Source organism: Pan troglodytes, chromosome 8 (assembly GCF_028858775.2).
Source record: "Pan troglodytes isolate AG18354 chromosome 8, NHGRI_mPanTro3-v2.0_pri, whole genome shotgun sequence".
Classification (NCBI taxonomy): domain Eukaryota; kingdom Metazoa; phylum Chordata; class Mammalia; order Primates; family Hominidae; genus Pan; species Pan troglodytes.
Window position 1 is genome coordinate 29,029,823 of NC_072406.2, and position 13,141 is coordinate 29,042,963.

Genomic DNA, 13,141 nt, shown 5'->3' on the forward strand with positions numbered 1-13,141 from the left:
TGGTTTCGATTAAACTTGTATCACTGAGGTGTATATAGGTTGCATTAATAATCTTTCACTTCCTATTTATATGTAAGTTTTATTAATAATACTTCTGTTTCTTTCAAATTCAAGTCAGGGTGCTTCCATAAAACTGGGCTGAGATTTCCATTATAATAATTCTTTTTATCCATCTTTACTACTTCAGGCAACAAAATTAATTACTCAGCATTAAACTCTAACTCTGTTTAATTATTTTCCTGTCTTTCCTCAAACTTTTTTGCCAAATAAAAGCACAACAACTTTATTGCCTAGTTCCTAGCAACTAACATGAAAAGTACAATTCTCCACTTGGAAACCCTGGACTCCTAATTTAGTGTATTTACATTACTCCTTACCTAGAAGAAATCAAATATTTCAAAAACTCACCCTGTCATAAGATTAATAACATTTAGGTGGGTCATTAAAACAACCCCATACTCATTTATTACTAAAACTTTTTCATTTGTATGTCCTCTGCCTTCCAATAGCAGCATAAATCTACCAAAGCAAATGAAACTACTTCCTTCTGCATCATCCTAACCTTATCTCAGCAGGATAATACTTGTCCAGCTGAGCAAACAAGTCCCTTTCAAACTCACCAACATCATATTCAAGGGTGGCATAGTGCAGCACTCCCCATTGCATCTCCTACTGACATTAATACATGGTGGCAAAGGGGATCTTTCATTAAATGCTGGGTTAAATAAATTTAAACAAGTCATTCACTGCAACTCTCCAGGAGTGGGGATTGTGTTTAATGTTAAAAGACACATTTGAATCATTTCATTCACTGAACTTCTTATATCATTTATGTTCTGCAAAATACTGTTAGGGAATCAGGGGTCTAATGAAATCGTCTCTTGGAATGGAATTAGAAAATCTGAATGTTAGTCCCCATATGGGCAGTAAGTGTGATGTTGGGTGAATCATTTAACTAGCCGTACTTTGCTTTCTTCATCTGTAAAATAAGAGAACTAAATATAGGTTACTTCTTAAAGTCATATTCACTGCAGGTCCTGTACACTTCTATGATTCTAAAAAGTGGCTGTCTTTAACTTGAAATGTATGGGGATAATGGGGAGAAAAAGAATATCGGAAACGTGTATGGAATAGAGAAATAATTATGGCATTATTCTTTAAGACATAGAATAAAAGAGGTCATTTGCCATTTTAGCACTTGTGCTAACATTATGAAATGAGAAGATAAAATTCCAACTTGTACATTAACACAAGACTAGCTATATAAAGTAACCATATAATATTTACACACTTGGATGTGTCATAGGCACCTCAAACTTAATATGTGCCAAATTAAACATGACTCTTCCCACAAACCCTGCTTTACTCTCAATGTTTCATATATCAGTGAATGGTGCCATGATCTACAAAAAGCTCATTCCTTAATGTTCTTGATTGTGATAGAATGAATAAATACCCTCTTTCAGGCTCAGTTACCACATTCATAAAATGATCTTATTAATAATTGTATCATACAACGATTGTGATATTTAATAGGGAACATTAGGCACGAAAGAATTACAAGCATTGAAAAATACTATTCTTATGTTAGTTTTATTAATGATTTAGGCAAAACATTATAAAGGAGCAAAGATGGCGTATGAATTATTTCTGCATTGAACTGGGGAAAACCAGAGAAGTTTGACCTGGATAAAATCTTGACTAGAGAAAAAAGGGAGGATGTGCATTTTATGCTTGAAATACTCTCGTGGCAGAATCTTAGCATTTGTGTTAGTAAAGAGAGATGAGTCAGGAATATCGGGTTATGGAGGGTGTAATGGACAGAATTCTGTCCCTCCAAAATCCATATATTGAAGCCCTAACCCCTGATTAAACTGGGTTTGGAGATAGAGCCTTTAAGAAGGTAGTTAAGATGAAATGAAGGCCTAAGAGTGGATTCTAATCCAATAGGACTGATTTCCTTCAAAGAGAGGAGAAAGAGACACCAGTGCATGATGTCTCCCTCTATACCAAAAAGGCCATGTAATGACACAGTGAGAAGGTCGCCATCTACAAGCCTGGAAGGGAGGCCTCGCAAGAAACCAAACCTCTCAACACCTTGATTTTGGACCTCTAGACTCTAGAACTGTGAGAAAATAAATTTACGCTGTTTAAGCCACCCAGTCTGTGCTATTTTGTTATGGCAGCGCAAGCAAACTAATACAGTCTCTTAAAAATATTAAATGTTAAATACAGGCATGCCTCAGAGATATTGCCAATTGAGTTTCAGATCATCATAATAAAGTGAATATTGCAATAAAACCAGTCACACAAATGTTGTGGTTTCCTAGTGCATATAAAAGTTATATTTACACTATACCATAGTCTATTAAATGTGCAATAGCATTATGTCTAATAAAGACAATGGACATATATACTGTAATTTAAAAAATACTCAACTGCTAAAAAATGCTGATGACCATTTGAGCCTTCAGCAAGTTGCAATCTTTTTACTTGTGGAGGGTCTTGCCTCCATGTTGGTGGCTGCTGACTGATCAGGTTGGTGGATGCTGAAGATTGGGGTCGTTGTGAAAATTTCTTAAAATAAGACAGTTTGTCGTATTGATTGACTTTTCCTTTTACAAAAGATCTCTGTGGCATGAGATAATATTTTATCCACAGTAGAACTTCTTACAAAATTGGAGTCAATCCTCTCCAACCCAGCTGCTGCTTTATCAACTAAGTTTATGGAATATTCTAAATCCTCTATTGTCATTTTCAACAGTGTTCATAGCATCTTCCCCAGGAGTAGATTCCATCTTAAGAAACCACTTTCTTTGCTCATCCATAAGAAGCAACTCCTTATCCATTAAAATTTGATTGTGACGTTATAGCAATTCAGTCATACCTTCAGCCTCCACTTCTAATTCCCATTTTCTTGCTATTGCCACCACATCTGCAGTTACTTTCTCCACTGAAGTCTTGATCCCTTCAAAGTCATCTATGAAAGTTAGAATCAATTTCTTCCAAACTCCTGTTCCTGTTGATACGTTGATATCCTTCCATGAATCACAAATGTTCTTAATGCTAGCCTTCAAGGTGGCAACCAGTGACCATGCCTCTTGATGGGCATGTCCTTGGGTAGTTGCTTTCCACATTGAAAAGACCCCAACTGCCTGACCAACTGGATATTGTGAAAGTAATGGGATGTGATTTTCAAAGGCATTGCAATTTCTGCCTGGTCTCGTGGCTCTGTTTCTTTGGGGGAAGCCAGCTGCCATGTTGTGAGGGTACTCAAGTTGTCTATGGACAGGCACACATAAAGAGAAATTCAGGCTAGATGTTCCCATCCCCAGTCTCTAAGATCCCACTTGGTTATTATTAGGACCTTCACCAAGACAAAGAAAATTCAGCTTTTTCTGAAATTCTCCTACTCTCAAAAAATAAATTCTGCCTTGGCCTTCAGCTTTGTTTGTTTCTGCCACTGCAGGAAGTAAGTTTTGTTTGGTTTTGCGTGTTTGTTTTAAATGCTGCCAGGGACCATTTTTGACTCTCATATTTCATCTTAGGTTGCTGATTAATAAATACAAGCCTGTCATTTTCTTTCCTTATCATTTCAATGGCACTTAAAAAGCAGACAGTCTTTGCAATTCAATATCAGTCAGTGATTAGCCACGGATTGTCCCTGTGGCTCTAGTTTGGTCAAGGATAATTACTCCTTGTAGAAAGAGACAGTTAAAAACTTTGAACTGCCAAGAATTTACAGTAGCTGGGGGATGGATATACCGACTGGTTCAATGAAAGGAATCTAGGTGGAATCTATGCATACCAAAAATCAAAAAGTCTGTAGCAACAACATACTTAATGAAGAAAAATTTCCGTTTTAGAATGGCAACAATATAAGACATCCTACAACCATCACTTCTATTCGATATAATGAAGGAAGGCAAAAAGAATACATAAAAAGACTAATAGAAATAAAGCTTCATGATTCATAGCCTGTCTCAGGTTCGATTCTGTACTTAGCATTTTTCTGGACTTCTATAGCACACCCTGCCCTTAATCCTTAAGACCTTTCTCTAGTACTGTTACTTTTGTGCATGTTTGTGACTCCCTCACAGCACTGATCAAATCCCCTCTGGATGAATTGAGACTCCAATAAAAACATATCAAATCCAGCAGCTTAACTTTTGCCAATATGGCAAAAATTCATGAGGGATACATTCCAAAACCCCCAGTGGATGCCTGAAACTGCAGACAATACTTCATCCTAAAAATACTATGATTTTTCACATACATACATACGTATGATAAACCTTAACTTATAAATCAGGTATAGTAAGAGAAGAACAAAAATAACTAATAATAAAATAGAACAATTATAACGATCTACTGTAGTAAACGTTATGTAAATGTGGTCTCTTTCTTTCTCTCTCCCAAAATATCTTATTGTATTATATGCAATCTTCTTGACCATGGGTAACAAACTGGAAAGAGAGACTGTGGCTAAGGCAGGGGATTATGGTACAATATTGAACTCTTCTTCCATAGTCTGGAAGAAGAATGACAGTTTCTTTTGGGGAAAGCTCAGAAACTGAATGGATTTGGATGCCCAGAAAAGAACGTCTGGCAGTTTTGAACTAAGTCAGTGATAGTAAAACAAAATTGATTCTATGAGTTGAAACTGCTTTTAATTTTATCCCAGTCTCTCTCCCAATTTTCTTGGTTCTCTTAGAAGCTGTCCAGATTTGCTTGGCTAAAAACTGATATTGGAATGTTGCATAGAAAACCCGGGTAGGAAAAGGCATGTGATCATTAACAAACTCCCTGGTTCAATTCATGTCATGATCACCAGCATGGCATCTGTCCAGGCAGAAGGTCATGCTTGTTGAACAATGAATGCCCTCTGCCCCTGGGCCTTGTGTTGCACATTCTGCGGCTTTGGGAAGCAGCCTTAGGCGGGATTGGAGCCTAGATGGACAGACAGAGGTCTTTTGCACCTTCAAAAGCAAACAACAGTAGAGCCCCCAAGGCTGCTTCTACATTCTTTGGTTTTTATTTTTGAAATGTGTTATTAAAAATGTCAAACATATGAAAAAATGGAGAGAAAGGTATAATAAACACCTGTCACACCTAGATTTAATAATTAAATCATTTGTTTCATCTATTTTTGGTAAATTTTAAAATAACTGATTACAGATGTGATAACAATTTTTCCCTAGTTATTCCAGAATGCGTCTCTGAAAATTAAAACATTCCCACATAACCACATTATCACATCCAAGAAAATTAATAATTTCCTAAAGTAATTTATCATCACTCTTTATCTGCATGTCTCCATTAAGTTTTACAACGCCTTTTAGAGCTAGTTTTGACAGGTCACGATTTGATCAATGACAACATATGGCATTTCTCTAAAGAATATTTTAACGTAGAACATTCCTCTTCCCCTGTTTTTTCATGACATTAATTTGTTGAAGAGATGGTATCAATTTTCCTTTAGAACGTTTGATTCTGATTGTTTCCTTGTCTGATTGTTTCCTTGTAGGAATGTTTGATTTGTACCTTGCTTAGGTTTTGGAATTTCGCGTAAATCGGAAGTTTAGATGGAAAGATTTGATTCGATTTAATTTGAGTACATTAATTACATGGCAAAACACTTCTTTGCAAGAATAGCTTAAGAATAATGTTATGTTTTTTCTTACTGCATCACACCAAAAGCTGGTCATCTAATTACTAGTGTTGCTAACATTGATTATTCATGTAAGGTGTCCCCCTGCAAGTAACCTGTGGGCTCTACCTTAGCTCTGTGTCATTTCAATTCTCTGTTAGCCTTTTATTTAATGGTTTAGCAGCCACTAAAAATTCTTGCTTGAATCAATTATTCCATTGAGAGTTGCAAAATAATCACCTTCTGTTTTTTGGTGGTTGTTTTTCTCACTCCTTGAGTTGGATGATTGGTTCATTATTTTTCAACCTTCCTACTGCATTCTAATATAACATTTAGTGCTATAAAATTACAATCTAAGTCTCATACAAATTTTGATATATACTACTTTTATAATTACCATTCATTTCAAATGTTTTATGATTCCCATTTTTTTCCTTAACCCATTTGTTATTTACAAGTAGATTTTAAACCTTCAGACGTCTCTTAGAGTTATCTGTTTATTATTGTTTTAATTTAATTATGTTTTGTTCAGAGGACAATTGTTTTTATAATCCTGATACTTTGGTATTTGGTGAAAGTTACTTTTAGGCTTAGTTTATGGTCAACTTTTTAAAAAATTTCATGCATAATTGAGAAGAATTATCAGCTCTCTGATTTTTTGGTAGAGGATTTTATGTATTACTAACAGTTTAAGAAAGTAGTTAATTGTTTTATCCATCCACAGCCTTAAAAAATGTTTAAATCTAGTTAATCACTTAGGAGATTGTTAAATCTCCCACTGTTGAGGTGGATTTGTCAATACTTTTCTTGCTGTTGTATCGAGCACTGCTTTAGATATTGCTATATTATATATCTGATATTCACACATTTAGAGTTGTTATATCTATCTAACAAATAATTCATTTAATCTGTAAGATCATATTAGAAGAAAGGCAGTGTCCAATATTTACTTCCCCTTTGTGTAATCTCTATAATTAGTCTTCATATGTGTTATGTTTTTATAGTCAAGGTTTGTTCAGGTTTACTGTCCTAGTTGTCACTTTCTTTGCTTACCTTTCTTTCTTTTTGGATTTTTTTTCCCATTTCATAAAGCATATAGTTTTTGAATTCTTGTAATGATAAATTTTATTGTCGTTAAACATTGATTTGATTTGTAAAGAAGGTGCTTATTTTTGTCATTCTTTTTTTTTTTTTTTTTTTTTTGGAGACAGTGACTCACTCTGTAGCCCAGGCTGGAGTGCAGTGGCACCACCTTGGCTAACAGGAGCCTTGTACTCCCAGGCTCAAGTGATCCTCCCACCTCAACCTCCAGTGTAGCTGGAACTACAGGCACATACCACCATGCCTGGCTAATTTTTTGGAGGTCTGGGATTACAGGCGTGTACCCCCACACCTGACCTGTTTTGTCATTATTCTTATGTGATAATTTAGGTGGGATAAAATTCCAAGGTCTAAATTCTTACTAGACATGTGACTTTGAGAATGTTGCTTTACCTAACTCTTCCTCAGTTTTTTCACCAGTGAAATGAAAATTAAGGGTATGCTCACCACTGGGCTTGCGCCTGTGGTCCTAGCTACTCAGGAGGCAAAGGTGGAGGGTGGATTTTATGTATTTTGTTTTTATTTAACAAACATTTGCATGGCATTTACTATGAGCCAGCCCTGTTTAAGAGTTACAAATGTTAACTCATTTAACTGACATAAGGTAGGTACAGTTTTTTTTATTTTTAGGGATGAGACTTTGTCTCTATTATGATTATTAAATTGAAAATAAAATAAACTGTTTTTGGAAATATGCTGGTCTAGATAAATAACCAGTAAACACATTTAAAATTACTTGTATAACATGGCAAACATACTCTCAAAAACTTATACTTGCAAGAAAGTAACAGATATCCCCATAGGCAAAATCTGAAGAAGAACCCAGAAAATCAGAGAAATAAACCAAAGAACTCACTATTTCTCAGCTGTCCGGGAGGAAAGTGTATATGTTTTGTGGGGTGGGAGTTGGTTTCAAAGTTGTTTGGTTTTAAGGGCTAAAGCCAGAAGATAGTGACTTGAACTTGATTAGTGATTTCACTAATTGAAACTGAGCCAGTCGAATTGCTGTACCATTAGTGAAAGTGTGGAATAGGAAAAAATAATCCTCATCTCTAATAAATTAAAAATAAAATACATGAAATAAATGAATATATTGTGAGTTGCTTTCCTGCATGCCTTAAAGATAGCATTCTACAGTTCTCTGCCATTTATTGTTACTTTTGAAAGGTCGGTGGTTTATCTAATTGTCATTCCTTTTTAGGAAACCTGTCTTGTTTCTCTGTTTGCATTTGGGATTGCTTCCTCATCTTTAGGTTTCTGCTGTTCCACTGGATTATCTAGGTATTTCACTTCTATTTATCCTGCTTGGGAGTGTTATACATTGTCAATTGGGGAATTTGTGTCTTTCATCAGTTTGCAGAACATTTCAACCATTTCGTTTTTAATATTTTCTCTCCATCATTTCATTTCTTGTTCATCTATGGAAATCTGAATAGACATACATTGGGCTTAGTTCTTCCATCTTCCATGGCTCAATTTCTCTTTCCCATTTTCCATTTCTTTCTCTCTGGAGCATTATATATATGCAATAAAGTCTTCCATGTATTAATTCTCTGCTTAGCTCTGTCTTATCTGTTTTGTCCAACCTATTGGGTTTTTAATTTCAATAACATATTTTTATTTATACAAGTTCCATTTCATTGTTTCCCAGATTTGTCTGAACTTTTATGATAGTATTTACTAATTCACTTATAATATTTTCATGTTAGTTTTTCTGATTTATGAGTTATGAACTCATGTTCAATGGAGGTTTTTTTGTTTTTGTTTTTGTTTTTTGTTTTTTGTTTTTTTTTGCAAGAATCCTATCTGGTTATATAGTCTAAAGAGAGTACGTGTCCCCTAAAGGGTTTTGAATGTGGTTCATCCAGGTACTTCCAGTGATATTATGCATGATGCAACCACAGGCCAATTTTATGTTGCTTTCTCAGCTGAAACATTCCTGGACCACATAGAAAATGGACTGAAGAACTTGAGCCCATGCCAGGAACTCCATTATCAAAAATTCTCAGAACTGACATTTTACTTATCCATCTAGATCCCAGGTCAAGATTACAAGCATCCATGTTTTTTTCCTGGGCTGGCAGATATTTCTTTTTTCTATTCCACACTTGCACTAATGGTACAGCCATTTGAATGGCTCAGTTTCAACTGGTGACATCACTAGTCAAGTTCAAGTTATTATATTTTGTCTTGAGCCCTTCAAACCAAACAACTTTGAAACCAGTTGCCACCACTCAAAATACATATTCTTTCCTCCAGGACAGCTGAAAAATATTAAGTTCGTTGGTTTGTTGCTCTTATTTTCTGGGTTCTTCCTCTGGTTTTTCCTATGGGGTATCCCTTACTTTCTTGCAAGTATAAGGTGGGTTTTTTTGTTTTTGCATGAGTGTTTTTTATTTTATTTTTTATAATTTTTATTATATTTTAAGTTCTAGGGTACATGGGCACAACATGCAGGTTTGTTACATAGGTATACATACATGTGCCATGTTGGTTTGCTGCACCTATCAACTCGTCATTTACATCAGGTATTTCTCCTAATGCTATCCCTACCCCAGCACCCCACCCCCCGACAGGCCCGACAGGTCCGACAGGCCCTGGTGTGTGATGTTCCCTGCCCTGTGTCCATGTGTTCTCATTCATTGTTCAACTCCCAATTATGAGTGAGAACACGCAGTGCTTGGTTTTCTGTCCTTGTGATAGTTTGCTGAGAATGATGGTTTCCAGCTTCATCCATATCCCTGCAAAGGACATGAACTTTTGCATCCTTTTTTATGGCTGCATAGTATTCCATGGTGTATATGTGCCAAATTTTCTTAATCCAGTCTATCATTGGTGGACATTTGGGTTGGTTCCAAGTCTTTGCTATTGTTAATAGTGCCGCAATAGACATATGTGTGCAAGTGTCTTTATGGTAGCATGATATATAATGCTTTGGGTATATGCCCAGTAATGGGATCGCTGGGTCAAATGGTATTTCTAGTTCTAGATCCTTAAGGAATTGCCACACTGTCTTCCATGATGGTTGAACTAATTTACACTCCCACCAACAGTGTAAAAGCGTTCCTATTTCTCCACATCCTCTCCAGCATCTCTTGTTTCCTGACTTTTTCATGATCGTCATTCTAACTGGCATGAGATAGTATCTCATTATGATTTTGATTTGCATTTCTCCAATGATCATTGATGATGAACATGTTTTCATAAGTCTGTTGGCTGCGTAAATGTCTTCTTTTGAGAAGTTTCTGTTCATATCCTTTGCCCACTTTTTAATGGGGTTGTTTGTTTTTTTTCTTGTAAATTTGTTTAAGTTCTTTGTAGATTCTGGATATTAGCCCTTTGTCAGTGGGGTAGATTGCAAAAATTTTCTCCCATTCTGTAGGTTTCCTGTTCACTCTGATGATAGTTTCTTTTGCTGGGCAGAAGCTCTAGTTTAATTAGATCCCATTTGTCTATTTTGGCTTTTGTTGCCATTGCTTTTGGTGTTTCAGTCATGAAGTCTTTGCCCATGCCTGTGTCCTGAATGGTATTGCCTAGGTTTTCTTCTAGGATTTTTATGGTTTTCGGTCTTCAATTTAAGTCTTTAATCCATCTAGAGTAATTTCTGTGTAAGGTGTAAGGAAGGGATCCAGTTTTAGCTTTCTACATATGGCTAGCCAGTTTTTCCAGCACTATTTATTAAATAGGGAATCCTTTCCCCATTGCTTGTTTTTGTCGGGTTTGTCAAAAATCAGATGGTGGTAGATGTGTGATGTTACTTCTGAGGTCTCTGTTCTGTTCCATTGGTCTATATCTCTGTTTTGGCACCAGTACCATGCTGTTTTGGTTACTGTAGCCTTGTAGCATAGTTTGAAGTGAGGTAGCACGATTCCTCCTGCTTTGTTCTTTTTGCTTAGGATTGTCTTGGCTATGCGGGCTCTTTTTTGGTTCCATATGAACTTTAAAGTAGTTTTTTCAATTCTGTGAAGAAAGTCAGTGGTAGCTTGATGGGGATGGCATTGAATCTATAAATTACCTTGGGCAGTATGGCCATTTTCATGATATTGATTCTTCCTATCCATGAGCATGGAATGTTCTTCCATTTGTTTGTGTCCTCTTTTATTTCGATGAGCAGTGGTTTGTAGTTCTCCTTGAAGAGGTCCTTCACATCCCTTGTAAATTGGATTCCTAGGTATTTTATTCTCTTTGTAGTAATTGTGAATGGGAGTTCACTCATGATTTGGCTCTCTGTTATTGGTGTATAGGAATGCTTGTGATTTTTGCACATTGATTTTTGTATCCTGAGGCTTTCCTGAAGTTGCTTATCAGCTTAAGGAGATTGTGGGCTAAGACGATGGGGTTTTCTAATTATACAATCATGTTATCTGCAAACAGAGACAATTTAACTTCCTCTTTTCCTAATTGAATATCCTTTATTTCTTTCTCTTGGCTGACTACCCTGGCCAGAACTTCCAACACTATGTTGAACAGGAGTGGTGAGAGAGGGCATCCCTGTCTTGTGCCAGTTTTCAAAGGGAATGCTTCCTGTTTTTGCCCATTCAGTATGATATTGGCTGTCGGTTTGTCATAATTAGCTCTTATTATTTTGAGATACATTCCATCAATATGTAGTTTATTGAGAGTTTTTAGCATGAAGAGCTGTTGAATTGTGTCAAAGGCCTTTTCTGCATCTATCGAGATAATCATGTGGTTTTTGTGATTGGTTCTGTTTATGTGATGGATTACATTTATTGATTTGCATATGTTGAACCAGCCTTGCATCCCAGTGATGAAGCCCACTTGATCATGGTGGATAAGGTTTTTGATGTGCTGCTGGATTTGGTTTGCCAGTATTTTATTGAGGATTTTTGCATCAATCTTCATCAGAGATATTGCCCTAAAATTCTCTCTTTTTTTGTTGTGTCACTCCCAGGCTTTGGTATCGGGATGATGCTGGCCTCATAAAATGAGTTAGGGAGGATTCCCTCTTTTTCTATTGATTGGAATAGTTGCAGAAAGAATGGTACCAGCTCCTCTTTGTACCTCTGGTAGATTTCGGCTGTGAATCCATCTGGTCCTGGACTTTTTTAGGTTGGTAGGCTATTATTGCCTCCATTTCAGAATCTGTTACTGGTCTATTCATAGATTCAAATTCTTCCTGGTTTAGTCTTGGGAGGGTGTATGTGTCCAGGAGCTTATCTATTTCTTCTAGATTTTCTAGTTTATTTGTGTAGAGGTGTTTATACTATTCTCTGAAGGTAGTTTGTATTTCTGTGGGATCAGTGGTGATATCCCTTTTATCATTTTTTATTGCATCTATTTGATTCTTCTCTCATTTCTTCTTTATTAGTCTTGCTACCAATCTGTCTATTTTGTAGATCTTTTCAAAAAACCAGCTGCTGGATTCATTGATTTTTTGAAGGGTTTTTTATGTCTCTATCTCCTTCAGTTCTGCTCTGATCTTAGTTATTTCTTGCCTTCTGCTAGCTTTTGAATTTGTTTGCTCTTGCTTCTCTAGTTCTTTTAATTGTGATGTTAGAGTGTCAATTTTAGATCTTTCCTGCTTTCTCCTGTGGGCATTTAGTGCTATAAATTTCCCTCTACACACTGCTTTAAATGTATCCCAGAGATTCTGGTACGTTGTGTCTTTGTTCTCATTGGTTTCAAAGACCATCTTTATTTCTGCCTTCATTTCGTTATGTACCCAGTAGTCATTCAGGAGCAGGTTATTCAGTTTCCACGTAGCTGTACGGTTTTGAGTGACTTTCTTAATCCTGACTTCTAATTTGATTGCACTGTGGTCTGAGAGATAGTTTGTTGTGATTTCTGTTCTTTTGCATTTGCTGGGGAGTGTTTTACTTCCAATTATGTGGTTAATTTTAGAATAAGTGTGATGTGGTGCTGAGCAGAATGTATATTCTGTTGATTTGGGGTGGAGAGTTCTGTAGATGTCTATTAGGTCTGCTTGGTCCAGAGCTGAGTTCAAGTCCTGGATATCCTTGTTAACCTTCTGTCTTGTTAATCTGTCTAATATTGACAGTGGAGTGTTAAAGTCTCCCACTATTATTGTGTGGGAGTCTAAGTCTCTTTGTAGGTCTCTAAGGTCTCTTTTTATGAATCTGGGTGCTCCTATATTGGGTGCATATAGATTTAGGATAGTTAGCTCTTCTTGTTGAATTGATCCCTTTACTATCACATAATGGCCTTCTTTGTCTCTTTTGATCCTTGTTGGTTTAAAGTCTGTTTTATCAGAGACTAGGATTGCAACCCCTGCTTTTTTCACTTTCCATTTTCTTGATAGATCTTCCTCCATCCCTTTATTTGGAGCCTACATGTGTATTTGCACATGAGATGGGTCTCCTGAATACAGCACACTGATGGTTCTTGACTCTTTATCCGATTTGCCAGTCT